The 15,469-nt window shown below is 41.2% G+C and overlaps 1 long non-coding RNA gene across 1 annotated transcript; it reads right to left on the reverse strand.

Annotated features, from left to right (window-relative positions):
* Positions 1-12,502: 12,502 nt before the first annotated feature.
* On the reverse strand, positions 12,503-14,779 carry LOC124681152. Its single transcript, XR_006995737.1, has 3 exons — positions 14,645-14,779; positions 14,203-14,317; positions 12,503-12,622 (listed from the first exon to the last, which is right to left on the reverse strand). It is a non-coding gene; the product is annotated as an uncharacterized LOC124681152 (long non-coding RNA).
* Positions 14,780-15,469: the final 690 nt, after the last annotated feature.

Genomic DNA, 15,469 nt, shown 5'->3' on the forward strand with positions numbered 1-15,469 from the left:
ATAGCTGAGGTTGTCAATCTCACCGGCTTGTCGTAACAAAGGATTAACCGTATTGTGTGGAAGATGATTGTTTGCGTAAAACAAGAAAGAACAAGTATTGCAAGCAGATTTGTATTTCAATGATAAAAGAATGGACCGGGGTCCACAGCTCACTAGAGGTGTCTCTCCCATAAGATAAAAGCATGTTGGGTGAACAAATTACAGTCGGGCAATTGACAAATAGAGAGGGCATAACAATGCACATACATGTCATGATAAATATAGTGAGATTTAATTGGGCATTACGACAAAGTACATAGACCGCTATCCAACATGCATCTATGCCTAAAAAGTCCACCTTCAGAGTTATCATCCGAACCCCTTCCAAGTATTAAGTTGCAAAACAATGTACAATTGCATTAAGTATGGTGCGTAATGTAATCAATAACTACATCCTTAGACATAGCATCAATGTTTTATCCCTAGTGGCAACAAGACATCCACAACCTTAGAACTTTCTCGTCACCGTCCCGTATTCAATGGAGGCATGAACCCACTATCGAGCATAAATACTCCCTCTTGGAGTTAAGAGCAAAAACTTGGCCGCAGCCTCTACTAATAACGGAGAGCATGCAAGATCATAAACAACACATAGGTAATAACTTGATAATTAACATAACATAGTATTCTCTATCCATCGGATCCCGACAAACACAACATATAGTATTACAGATAGATGATCTTGATCATGTTAGGCAGCTCACAAGATCCAACAATGAAGCACAATGAGGAGAAGACAACCATCTAGCTACCGCTATGGACCCATAGTCCAGGGTGAACTACTCACTCATCATCATGGAGACAGACGATGGCGGTGAAGATGGCGGTGGAGACGGCGGTGGAGATGACTCCGGGGCAATTCCTCGTCCCGGCAGGTGCCGGAACGAGAGTTCTGTCCCCCGAGACTGGAGTTTCGCGGCGGCGGCGTGCTCGGGATGGTTTTCCGTTTTCGTGCCTCCCGGTCGATGTTTTTGCGTCGGGGACGATTATATAGGCGGAGAGTCGGCAGTCGGAGGGGCCACGAGGTGCCCGCATGATAGGGGCGCGCGCCGCGCCCTTGGGCCGCGCCGCCCCGTGGTGTGGGGCCCCCGTGGCACCCACTTCGACTTTCCTCTCGGTGCTCTCCGGAAGCTTCGTGCAAATTACAAGATCTCCGGAGTTGATTTCTGGTCCGATTCCGAAAATATTTCCTTACTAGGATTTCTGAAACCAAAAACAGCGTAAAACAAAGCAACTCGGCCTTTCGGCATCTCGTCAATAGGTTAGTTCCGAAAAACGCATAAAAATGATATAAAGTGTGAACAAAACATGTTGGTATTGTCATAAAACAAGCATGGAACATCAGAAATTATAGATACGTTGGAGACGTATCAGCCTTCACCGGTTTACTAGAACTTCATGGAGCTCCTTTCCGGCAGCGTTCGCAGTTCCATATCCCGGAACAGGGAGTGACAGGTCACGGTTCATTACACTCTGCAGAGGTGTGTTGCTTTACCCATAAGAGATCTTAACCTTGGTGCCAACCGAGTCTAGTTCTCGTCCACACTTCCTTTGGTGTGAGGCCCGGTATAAGGTCTAGCCAATCATGTTCCTCCGCTACCTCGAACACCCACCCTTTGTTGCATGCCCCGACCCTGGGTCCACGCCGGTCCCATTATTCCCGTAGATTTCAGGGTGGACCCCTACCACGACGTCAATGCAGGGCTCTACCATACATTCCTACGTCGGCAGCTGCAACCCATCATAGACCGCAATACCGTGGGGACTTAAGGCTTCCCAGCCTACCGCTTGTTCTTCGGGCGACAAGTGTCTACTGGACAATGCCGTGGGGACTTAAGGCTTCCCAGCCTACCGCTCGCCCCGACAGATACAAGTGTCTACGGTAAAGCGCATCCGTTGATGAACGAGAGGTGGAAACACTTTTGACTACTCCGTCCCACTCCGGATCTTATGGTTAACACGGGTATTACGGCACAAGAATCACTGGCGACATTTGTTGTTTAATCCTAGATGGATATAAACCCTTGCTATGGAACCTCCACCATTTCAACACAATCCATGGTTCCATTGCCCACCACATAGTCATATTCATAGTTATGAAAATAGTGGTTTTGCTTTTTATGCAATAGTGATAAACATAGTACTTTGCAAGTAATTTGGTAAAAATACTCAAATGACATGAGCAAGCGATGAACTTGCCTTTTTTGACTGCAAGATTATGCAGACAAGGTCTTCGATACGCAATAACTCCAAATTCTGAAATAGCATCATCGTCCGGTAAGGACGATGTTTAAAAGATTGGCAAGGATGCAATAATGCATAAGTATGAGATGCAATCGCTCTAAGCGTGACCTAACCCCGATGATTTAGGATTGGTGAGTGGTGATGATTAGTTCAGGGTGTGTTGCACTTTTAGAGTAATTCACAAACAAGGTTCTTATTCAGGGTTGTGTTGTTTGAGAATCATAAGCAAGTGGGAAAATGCATAGTAACAATCATACACACCAAGGAATAGTAGTTATATCATAAGTAAAGAGCAGTTGTCAATTTTAAGTCCTATAGTGCATGGTTGATGATTACTTATTATATATTTCAAAAGAATAACTTTTGAAGAACATGTTTTTCAATAAAGAACAAGTATAATAATCAGGGTGGTGGAGTTCTATGGTTGATTATGGGTTCCAACTAGTTTCTAGGGTAAGTATTAGATGTATCCCAACAATGTTGGATTCATCAACACCTAGGGCTGGCAAGGTGGTGTTAAGCCTAGGCATCCTAAGCAATTAATTACCCATGGGTGCTATCAAGGTTGGTGATACCTTGCTGGTGCTAGATGGTTATTGGCGATAGGTCCTATTAGGCAGAATTGATGGTGATTCCTTATTTTCTTCAAAAGAATAACTTTTGAAGAACATACTTCTTAAGTAGTAAGAAGTATTATAATTAAGGTTGAGGTTGCCTAGGGTTTACATTTGAATTCACTAAGTGAAGAATGGTTGGTTCCTAAATAGGATGATTTATAATTATCTAATACTAGTAGGGTTTAGTGGAACAGGGTTAGTAATACAAAATAGCAGGTATAGTTGCTATTAGGGTTCATCACAATGGTGTGATGGTATATAGGTATAAGTAAGGTTGATCACTTTGATGATAGGAACTAAGGTTTAGACTTAGGTGTTCCTATTTGATCATCTAGGTTTGATAAGATGAACACATGGGATATCCATCTTGTTAGTGATAGGTCTTCTTCATTTTATGTGGACATAACAAGTATTTAAATGCTAATTATGGTTCTATGGATCAAAAGGAAAATATCATGATCATATCTCCTAACCTAGGGTTTAGGTTAGAAACAAATTAGGGTTCATATGAATTAATGGAGCTAGGGTTCCTAATGGTGTTAGGGTTTTAGGGTTTCACAAGCAATGATAATGTTGTAATACCATTTAATAAGAAATTAGGGTTTGCTATTTACCATATAGTTCTAAGATTAATAACTTCATTTTTAAAGTTGAAGTTATTAATAACTTTGAAATAAAAATAATACTGAATTTGGCATTTTATTATTTTTAAACAATTAATAATTAGGGTAATTATTAATTAGGGTTTAAATTCTAATATTAAGGATTAAATAAGTTACAAATAAAGAAAATTAGTGTTAAGGTTTTCTTTATTTATCTTACTGGTTTTTATTTATTTTAGATAGTTTTCCTAATTATTGAAGTTTAATTGAATTTAGAATTAATATAAAAGGCTTAAATAACAAGGATTAAATAATTGAATTTTTATTAAAAATAAAATTTTCATTTTATATTTTTATTGGATAGAGTTTTCTTTTCTAAGAATTTTAATGTCTCATTTATATTTTTCTGACTGAAATTGGATTTTCTAAATTTATTTGAAGTTTCAGACATTTTTTGTAAATGAAATAAACTAAAACACTAGACACACCCGTGTCTGTGCTACTCACAGACACAGACATGTGGGGCCTGGCTGAGTCAGCTGCCACGTAGCGCCGACGGGGCAGGAAGCACGGTGGCCGGCGGGCAGTGGTGGTGGTCGCCGGCAATTCCGGTTCCCCGCGAGGCCGTGTGTGGGCACGTTGGAACGAGCACAACGAGAGGAATCTACTGGTGGTGTCGCCGCCTCCAAATGGTCGCCGGAACCTTGCCGGCGGCGAGGTGTTGCGGCGGTGCCTACGGGTCTACGGTGCGGACCATGCTAGGGAGTGCTAGAGGATGAGCTAGGATGCTCAGGAGAGTCAGTGACTCACCGCGAGCACGACGGGCATGTCGGCGTGGCAAGGGGAGGTCGCAGTCGCCGGAATAGCTTGATGCCGGCGTCGGAGAAGATGAGTTCGTCGACGGTGATTCCGAGCATGGCGGCTCGATTCCTCTTGCAGGGATAACAAGTCGAGGTCGGCGGTCACGTTGGTGGTCTCGGCGAGGCCTGGGGTGGTCTCCATCGGCGGCGATGGTCGGAGACCGTACGGCTAGGGTTTCAATTTGGGGGCAAAATTGGAGCCAGAGAGGAAGAACTCGGTGCTGATGTGCGTGGTGAGGCTTTTATACGGTGCAGGTACATGCCTCGTCACGACGTCGAGCGAGGAGAGGACGCCGCCGAGAGGAGAAGCTCCTCACGGTGTCGTGCTGTCGTCCATGCGCCCGGAGAGGATGAGGACGAGCTCCTCTCCGATATTTTGGACGAAGGGGTATCGGGCTGACTTAGTGGGCTGCTCCTGGTTGGTGGACCGGGCCGTTCTGGTGGGCTCGTGCTGGGCTGCCGTGGCCTGCCCAGGTAAGCTTCTCCCTTTTCTCTTTTTCTGTTTTTATTTCCTATTTAAATCTGATTTGAATTTCTATTCTGTTTTGTAGGATTTTAAATCTGTGGATCCTTTTGAAGTGCATAAAGATACTAATGTAATTAACATAAGATCTTAAAAATATTATATATGTGTATTGACACCCTTGTTTATTAAATGCTATTAGAGTTTGGAATTGGCATCTATATGGTCATAATTTCCAATATCAATTTATGGTGATCCAACTATTTCTCAATAGGCCCTTCTAATACCTATTGATAATTAAGTTTTTGTTACCTTGCAGGAAACTATTTACAAGGCATAGCTCATTATTTAGTTTCTTCCTTAAGAAGATGATCTCATGACATTATTTCATGTGCTCATGGTTGTTATGGATTTGGAAAATTGTTTAGGCTATTTTCAAGTATTAATCTCATCTTCTAAACATTTTCTTTTAAAATGGTTAAGATGGATCTTATTCCTCTCATTAGGCTTCTATTTATTTGGAAACAGTAGTTAGTTGCACCTATATAGCATGGCTTGAAAAATTAGTTTAAGTTGATGTCTTGATTCATTTCAGGGTTGGCTAAACAGTCCCCTTGTTCCTATTTTAGCTCAGGCCTGGTTTTAGGTTTATACTTGTGATCCCCATAGTGATACTCAAACTAGGTTTGAGATATATTTTTAGGTTGTCGAGATTAGATGACACCATCTTGTATCTGCTAGGGTTCTAATCTCCCCTAACAAAATGGTTACTTTCTTAATTGTTATTGTTCTCCTTTAATTACTAAGGACTTGAGAACTGATTTTATCTTCTACTAATTAACTTCTATTATTATCCTCAATTAATCATTGAAGTAACTACAGTGGTTATAGTTCTTTTTTATAGTTAACTTTGGTCATATGGATGAATGGCTTCTCATCATTTAGAGTATAGAGTTTGTCTCTAAATGTTTTCTTGTGGTTCTTAAGTGAAGAATAGGTGGAATGTAAATGTGGTAGGATTCTCGCTTATGATCACCAAGTGATTCACAAGTTAAGGTTGGGATATAAGCCTAGGGTTCTATTCAAACAATGATGATATGGTCATCCGGTATATGGATAGTTCTCTCCCTCACATTCAAGTGTTGCCTCAACTACTTGAGTGTAACACCATAGCTTGGGCTCTCTTATAAAGGAATGGTTATTCTAGGGTTTATGGTGTACTCACAATATCTCAATAGGCATTAAGTCTAAGACTCCACTTGGCTATCTTGATTGAGTTAATCTCCTCCTTACTTTATCAATTCATGGATATGGTATTATTCCATGTGATATTAGGTTATCTCACCACTCCAAGGAAATGGTTTACAACCTAATACTTTAGTTCAAAGGTTGTCCTTTGTTCATTACTAGGTAAAGCTAGGTTTAGAATAAATGGTCTCTCTCATATGGGAAGGCTTGAATAATATCCCGGGTTTCTTCTTTAAAGATGATGATTTAAATGCTTGGATGTATATCCAAGGTTTAGCTCAAGGTTTGTTGTTGCTTCTCTAATAATTATTATAGAACTCTCACCTTTCTAGGTTTGATGTATAAATATGGAATAGAGAAGGATATATATATTTCTAGAATGGATCTCCTTGTTATGTTTCCAAGAATGAAGTAATATGAATACCATGAGGTTCATGGTAGAATCAAGGATTAGTTTAAAACATGGAAAAGATAAGTCTAGAATAGTTCTCCATTTTATTGTTACTTGATTTATAGTTAAATAGATGTTCATATGTTATGGCAAAGATTACCATGTTTATGATCTTTAATAAGATCAAGCAATTGATCATTGAGTAAAGTGTTGTTGTGTTGATTATTAGTTCCATTTGATCTAACCCCTTAGATCAAATCATCTCTACCCAAAACAAGGTTTTATCAAAGTCACATTGAGGTTTATAACGCTTGACTTGATGAGCTACTTCAATTCCACCAAGGTCAAGTGAAACTTCAGTTACTGTGACTGTTTTACTTTAAAGCGCGAAAATTCCCCATATTTTCTATGCATGAATGCAATGCACACATCTGTTTCCTCTATTTTTGTAACCCCAATACCTGGGATATTACAGTCTCTACCCCTTAAACTAAACTTCGTCCTCGAAGTTTGAACTCTCTCACGTCCCCGGAGTGTGGTTCTGACTTATGCAGACTACGACTTTTCTCGAACTCCGTATTGATCTTACTGGATATAATTGAATACATCCCTTATCCAGATTCTTCCTGGAATCCATTAGGGTTTGTCTCTGAACATTAGTTTCTTACTCCAGTTCTATGATTTTTCTCTGGAATCTAATAATACCTGTCTCTGAGCCATGGCTTCTAACTTTAATTATTTGATTTCTTTCAACTCTATAAGCTTGTTTCCTTTCTCATTGAAGGTTCAATGATGGAACTTCTTCTGGTGATGCTAGTCTTAACTGAAGACTAATTTGATAATATACTCCTAATTGGTAAAATAAGTATTTGTTTCCCCTTACTACCAAAATTGCAGTAATGGTGCTTAATAAGGTACTAACCATGGAAATGGTTGTGATGGTTTATTTCCCTAAGAATGGATTAGACTCATTTAGTCCATCCAATCATGGTTTATAGTTGATACCTATAACTATTTTGGATTCTTTAGGTTCCATGAAAGGAATATTCCAAATTGACTTTAGTTTTGGTATAGTCAATCTCCTTCGGTCTTTGGCCTTCTTGATTTGTATTTGGTCTATGGTATTTTCTTCGTCCAACTTCATTAACATCAGCTGTCTTGAACTCTCGTACTTCTGAGTAAATATTACTCACTTTCTCAAGTTCTAGTCCACGTCTTACTTCTTCGAGGTATGAACCTCGGCTTCTAGACTGACATCCATCTGAAAGTAGTGTTCGATAATCTTATGAAAATAAGATCGAACTTCCTCTCAGTTCAGACCTTCTTCATCTATCTTGCTCAAAATATTGAGTCATTGTACCTCCAACTCAATCTTTACTCTACCCCTTAGAGTTTTCTTATGGTCTTCAACTCCTTTTCTTCCAACCATTGGACTTATGGTTAGGATATTGGTCTAGGTCTTGTTTATGACTTATATTCCTCTAAGGTTTTGCGAAGAATCTTTGTGGTGTATCCACTCAATCGTGGACATCCAACATGAATCCTTTGACTAAATGTTTATAGGTCTTAATTATTTGATCTGGAAAAAATTTATTTGTTCTACCGAGTTGTGGTTTATCTTATACCAAGCTGTGGTTTATTTGATATCGGTGTGAGTTATTTGATACCAACTGTGGCTATTTGTTATCTAAAAGTGTACTCTATTATAGGTTTTGATCAACTGGTCGGAACATCTCTACTTTATCTTGCAGAGCATTGATCCTATATCAACTTGTGGTCTTCGATACCAACTGTGGTCTTCTTATATCTATTATGATTTAATATATCATTTTCCTTCATTCGGGGTTTATTTTGCAAGAAAACCACTAGCCGACACTATGAATATAGTATCCTAAGTGATTTCCCATGCATTCCCTCTTCCATAATGACTATGGTTCTACTTCTACTACTCCACGGTCATCATATTTCTCACCTTCGTGCTTCTTTCGTACTAAAGTACTCCTCTGTTGAGGTAAAGCATGAGTTTTGATTGGTACTTCCTTCTGAACATTGTGGTTGTTTCCCACAACTTTACTCCTCTCTTCTGATGAACCTTCATCTTGTCTTCAGAATCTTTAGAATTCGTCACTTCCTCACACGAATACCATTACCCTCTAGATCTATAACATCAAGTAAGAACTTGATATTGCAACATGCATTTGCATATCGAAGTCAAACTTCATGTATGGATCTAATCAAACAATTAAAATCCAATAAGATCCAAGAAATTCCAGCCTTGTGCTTATAATACACACCATCATAAGCCTCGAATATAATAGTTGAGGAAGACATCTCTAAACATCGAGGCTGAGATGTGTAGTATATAACACCACATAATATAGGTTTATATCGTGATACTTAGCACGAATATTTGGATTTCTACTATTTGTCTCAACATTTATCCTAATTGCACATTTGCAAAGGGATAAAATTGAAACAAAATGGTCTAGAATAGTTGTGGTTGACCTAAAGTTCTTTCGAAGCATTAGCTTAACTTCTAAGTTGTTGTGGATCTGTCTCCCATGATATCTTTTGGTTCTAATATGGCTACTCTATACACCTAACTATTGGAATATATCTCCTATACTTCCAAGTGTTTCTATCATAAGACTAGGGTTCTGATGTACTTGACACAGTTCCCATGGTTTTGAAACATAATTCTTACACTATTGTTTAACATCAAGCTTCTTATTGTACTCCTCCTATATACTTATGATGTTCTAGTCCATCACATAATGATTCTCAAGTGAATCATGTATGATTAGTAACTCTATCCGTAGACATATATTATTCCTATCACTCTTCCTTATTTCCCATGATTGACTCATCATGATCTATATTACTTCATCTAACTTATATTCATTCCTTACTATCAGCTTGTTTTTACACAATTGGACAATTTACTTACCCATTACTTGTATTGGTTTACACCTTCTAATAGGATATCTTGCTTATTTTTGTCACTTAATATTACTCCTATTACGAGTCCGGATAATTCTTACTTAACCATAACATGTGTTGGTACACATCTTCCAATAGGATATCTTCCTTATGGTTGTATCCCTCTTTGGACTACCATGTATTGTATACCAACTGTGATATACTTATCTATTGTTTTAAGACTTCAATGATGTGCTACATATTTGGGATTAGTTAACTAACTTTACTTAGGAAAGATAGGTAAGAAGGTGGACTCAAGTGTGTCGAGGATTATTCTTAAGTGAATATCCATCTCAAGTCACAAGAAGGTTTGGTTTATCTAAGACAACTTCCTATAGACACTACCAATCCTATAGGTCTCCTTTAAAGGGTTTTAATCCTAAGGTCAAAGCATTTGCTCTGATACCAACTGTGGTGACCCGGCATACCACTGCATGGTGTAGTATGCAAGTCTGATATAACACCAATGAAACACCGTTCCACTAGTAGTATATCGCTCAGAGTGGTACAATAGAAACACTAGTTAAATGCCCGTGCGTTGCTACGGTCCAACAAATTTAAACTAAATTAAAATATTTGCAATTCATAGCATATGCGTCGAACTTTAAAGTAATGGACATGAAAGTGTATAGTGGTACATGTGTTAATATAGTGTTGCTAAAATATGAGAAACCTCAACAAAATACAAGTAATATAATCACCAACCAGAAAATCCAAATTCATACCATGGTTGACGTAGTTTGCCCTTGTTAGATTCCCATTTTGTTAACAGAAACATTGTCGGCAAAAAATGCAAGACATAAGGAAATCGATGTATGAAACCGAGCAAATGAAGCTACTGAACGGAACAAACAGTTTCTATTTCAAATCTTGACAGTGTACATATGTTGAATGATATTTCGTTATATTTCTACAATAATAATAAAATGTCTAGATAAATAAGTAGGGTCAATGTGTATTTTGTTTATAACCATACTCTTGAATTTAAACTGAGAACTAAAGCTGGTTTTGATTAAGAATTTGCTCAACACTATAATGATTTATCTACTTTGCAAATTCTTACCAGCGAGGCCAAGTGTAGTATGTGATGGTGAATAAGTACTGTAGTAGAAATGATACCGAAATCAAATGCCAGCAATGAAAACACATACTATGAGCATAGCTCTGCATTTCTTTGCCTTCAATACTGGTTTGATCAAGCAACCTCTAGGCAATAAGATACAAAAAAGGTTATAGAACAAACTTTGAAGTTTGGCTAATTGACCAAAAGTAAACACTGGCTATCTAGTGATTTAGATCATGAGAAATTCACAATCTGAAGGAATCAAACATACCCAAACTTGACAATCTAAGTGAAATAAATGCTTTCCCATAGCCTGACAATGAGTGGGTCCGGAAAAGGAGCAGCAAGTTCTTGTTGGGGTTGAAACCTTCATTAGATTTCCTCTGATTCAGAAACCCCATCTGTTCTTTGCCGCATCCATCTCGGTCGTCCTGGAAACTACCCGCAACACAGCAATCCCAGACGCTACGCCAAGCAATTTTGTTGGGATTCGTGGAATCTAAATGGCACGGAGACCATCATTTGGCATGGAGGCCATCATTTATCAGTCTTTTCTACCGTGTAATAGTGAAAATCACATGGCATCAATTTTAAACATATGATGCTGATCAAAATATGCCATCAATTGTCGGAAAACACATTATGGTTTGTAATGTAGAGTTTTTTCTATAAGAAGTCCACATCCAACAGAAAGCAATGCTAGTCAGCAAACATGCGTCCACCCAAACTTCCCAGGAAGGCCCAATCTACCCATGCCGGTTACTTAGTAAACAATATGGTAATAAAATCTATGATGATGAGTTCTCATGCTTGTTGCCATAAATAGTCAATTTAACTGCAAAAATGCACCTTGACTATAGCATCTCGGTCAGCTAAACTAGTCTAGGATTGTCCATTTATCTCCCTTACATCATTTATGCATATGAATGATGAAGTAAACCAAGTGAAAGAATCAACTTTTGAAATATGCACATATCAGGTAGATGTGTACAAAGTTCTCTTCAATATCATATTTTGGGTGATTCAGGTAAAGATTCCAACTAAGCTTCAAAAAAATAAAATTCCAACTAAGCGACAGCCTGACCAAACTCATTTCTCGAAGATAGTTCTCCCTCAAAAGGTTGCATTATTTATGGCCAAACTCATTTCTTGAAGTGGTATGTGTTTGCATTACCATCTCACTCATAATGTATCCACACCATGCAATTTTGAAGACATACCTAGATATCTGGCTTGTTTCCATTGAGAGACACAATAGTCTTTCATCCAAAGCATAGCTGCGGCAAAATAGATACAGTTTCAGAATTTCAGGAACACCAATGGCATTGATGCATGATTTTAAAAAGGTTAAACATCAACAACATGCGCATTGAAAAAACATATAACTTTTCATGTATGCATATCTGTTTTATTTAGGTGATTTGATCTGGATGTTCTAATAAATAATTCAGACTCCCGTCTATGCAATATTGCTGAATCTACAAAAAAAAGAGGATGCAGAAGAGCAAGAGTACAATACCAAGTAGCTGTCAGGCATTGGCTACCGAAGTAATAAGACTAAATTGAGCTACATAGGACCACTAAAATCAAAAGAAGCTCCTCGACCATAGAATAAAAGGATCGGGCTTAAGCAAAATAAATAATTGAAAGACCAACTATATTTAGAATAAGAATCTCTCCGTACACCGTTCTCGCACCAAGACATGACTACTCAATCGAAACACAAACAAATTGTGGTACGTACTAATTGAGGGATTAAAAGTCAAATAGCCACATGAATTAGTAGCCAACAATCAGGATACTGGGAACTACACTGTAATAGTCCATTACTTGATGTATGCTACAACAATACCTTAAATCGGGGAAAAACAGAGGAAATGCACAATCAAGTTCTAATATTGACATCAATTTTTTACATTTGACATAAATCATCAAACAAGAAGCAAGACGACTGGATAGAGGTAACCAATCCTAACATGGCTATTGTGATGCTGGCGACCCGAGAAAAGGGGAAGTTGTCCGAGCTCTCGGGGAGACGGTGGCCACTTGTCTGTATGGAACATCATGAATTTCTTGCCCGTGTGTACTTGGAGATTGAGCGTGTAGTGCACATGTCCTGCAAGAAACGTTCACCAAAGTAAAATTTCAATCAAACAAAAGAATGCATTGCCTTTTTTCGAGAGTACGCCAAAGATGTATCATATCTTTATAGAAAGCGGAGGTTTGAGTACAAGAACGGTACCACTCCCTACAAGCAACGAGCGTAACCAGACATGACACCGGCTATAGACCAAACAACAACAAAACAAAGCACCTGTCCTAAGCTAAGAACAAAACCGCGTCTCAACCAACGCCATTCACCTCCGAAGAAGAACACCTCCAAAAAGTCCTTCCTTGTCGACGCACCATCCGAAGGAGATCAATGGCGGGACTTGGTCGCCCCCCCAGAAGCCGTCATCGCAAACATGCCAGCAGTGACGTGCATAGCACCCCTGAAGTTCCGCCGTGGACCGCTGCGTCACCGGATGAACGCCGCAAAGGACCTCCGCACCGTGTCTTCAAGCACGATGCTCCCAACAGAGTCATGATGTCGCAGCCGCAGCCATCGTGCCGATCCGCTCCGGATCGAGGCTTTCAACCCGAAGACAACACCTAGCTCCAGCAGGCTATGGAGATGCCGACACTCCACGGCAGCGCCTCCAAGGAGGGAAACGACACCCACGGGCACCATCGCCGCCGGCCCGACCCAAGCCAGGCAGGACTTCCTTCCAAATCGTCGAACATCTCCGAAACACCTGGAGCATGGGGCAGACCGCCCATGAGCCTCGCACTGCTGCCGCCACAGCACCTCGTTGTTGAAGTCGCAAAAAACTGCAGACCACTCCGACACACCCCGAACAGTGAGGATCAGGTCAACCACCAACTCCACCTCCAGCCTAGCCAGGCACCATAGCCGCCACAACTCCCCTCCAGCACGAGCAGACGTTGCACGCAGCAGTCCTCGCCAACTCCAGGCGAAAACCACGCGCCAAAACGCCCAGCCCGGCAGGCCCAGATCGGGCCCGCATCTCTAGCTCCCGCTCCCCGCCGCCGGGCGACGCCAGACCGCACCAGACTCAAGGCGGCGAACCTCCGCTCACCGAGGGCTCTCCATAGCCGAGACTCTCCGCGCCTCCGCCTCCAGCACCGACTGCGTCCTGTCGCCTCCCAACGTCGCCGTCGCTCCACTCCGACCCCTGCTCGCCGGGCTCCGCCACATCTCTGCGCCGCCAAACCTACCGACCCCAACGCATGAGCCCGTGAAGCCCCGCGTCGCCGACCGCACTCGCCAACCACGCCACCCTTGAGGCCCCCCCTCCGCACATAGGGGGGGTGCGCCCGCCCTCACCCGCCGTATTCAACGGCCGGGCGTGGCCGCCACCGCCGGCACTGGCGGCGGCAGCGGCTAGAGGAGGAGGTCCAGGCTGCGACCTTTAGGGTTTGGAGGGGCACCTCCGGGGTCGCCCGTGCGTGGCAACCCAGGAGGAAAAAAACAAAAGGGCGATGATGCATCACTTTCTCTTTTGAGAAAGAAAGAAGTCATGGCCATCTGTGAGATCTCCGATAATTACATTTAGATTCGGTAGCAGAAAATGTGCTACCCATTAATTTGTACATACTATTTTAAAGACATCACAATAATAGAAAGAGTCGTACCATGTATTTCTGCAACAGCTGCAGAGCACTTTGATATTCTCAAAACCATCATAGCATTTTTTGTCCAGTAACGTCTGACAATGCCACCTCTATAAAATTTGATAGGGGATTATTACTGCAAGAAACAACAGATTTGAACGTAAATCATGCAAACTTGTAATCAGTTTACCTAGTTATAAGCATTCAAGAGCGCAATTCCCTTCTGAGTACTTATATCTAATGACGAAGCATTTGCCACATATGCCATCATTAACCAAAAGGAGAGTTTCAGTCGATGATTAACAGTGTTGATGATCCAGAAGCATTTGCCACATATTCCCTCTTTCGCCTAAAATTAACCAATACAAATGTACTACCAGATAATTAAGAATTGGGAGCTGATGTCTTCAAAATTAACACAGAAGCGTGTTAGGGGCGAAGCCTTCTGGTTGCTGTGTCATACCTTCGGAGGAAGTACGAGGGAGTAGGTCATCGTCTTGGCTAGTGCCACCAGCAGTCGCTGACTACAGCCAATATCTCACTCGCACCTCAGCTGTTCCATACCTTCCTCTCGTCGACCTCCTTACCCAGTTCATCCGAGAAGCCGCCCCTTTCTCGCTGATGTCAGGTGATCGAGCGGACACCACAATTGTGCATCTGTCGGGCTGTGGATTTAGCGCCCAAGAAGATTACCCGACTTCGGAGAGGCTCGTGCGCGCCAAGCCGGAGGCGACGCCGGCGAAGATGGTCGTCCACGCATCCCTCACCATACATGGTGATGAGTACGCGAGTAGGGGGCGGGGCGCAGGCAATGACACGGTAAAGAAAAGTAAAGGGGGAGGGCGGGCGGCGGCTGCGTACGGGAGAGGAGGCCGCCAGGCCGGTCAACAACGCGTGGAGAAAACCCTAATGGCGTCGGTGGTGCCAGACTGGCAGTGGCCTGTGAGATTTGATTGCCTGATTTTGTGGCCCTGTCGAGGGAAGGAAAGGAGAAATCGGAGACCCACGAAAATCAATCGCACGGTGCTGATTATGGTAGACATGATTAGACGTTCCAGATGTTCCCAATCTCCTCACCAAACGCGTTGTATGACGTACGACCAACTGGAATATAATAGTAAAGATATTACTCTATGTTGACAATTATCCATGAGATATACATGTTACAAGTTGAAAGCAACCGCTGAAACTTAATCTTCCTTTGTGTTGCTTCAATGCCTTTACTTTGATTTATTGCTTTATGAGTTAACTCTTATGCAAGACTTAATAATACTTGTCTTGAAGTACT

This window comes from Lolium rigidum, unplaced genomic scaffold (assembly GCF_022539505.1).
Source record: "Lolium rigidum isolate FL_2022 unplaced genomic scaffold, APGP_CSIRO_Lrig_0.1 contig_34441_1, whole genome shotgun sequence".
NCBI lineage: Eukaryota > Viridiplantae > Streptophyta > Magnoliopsida > Poales > Poaceae > Lolium > Lolium rigidum.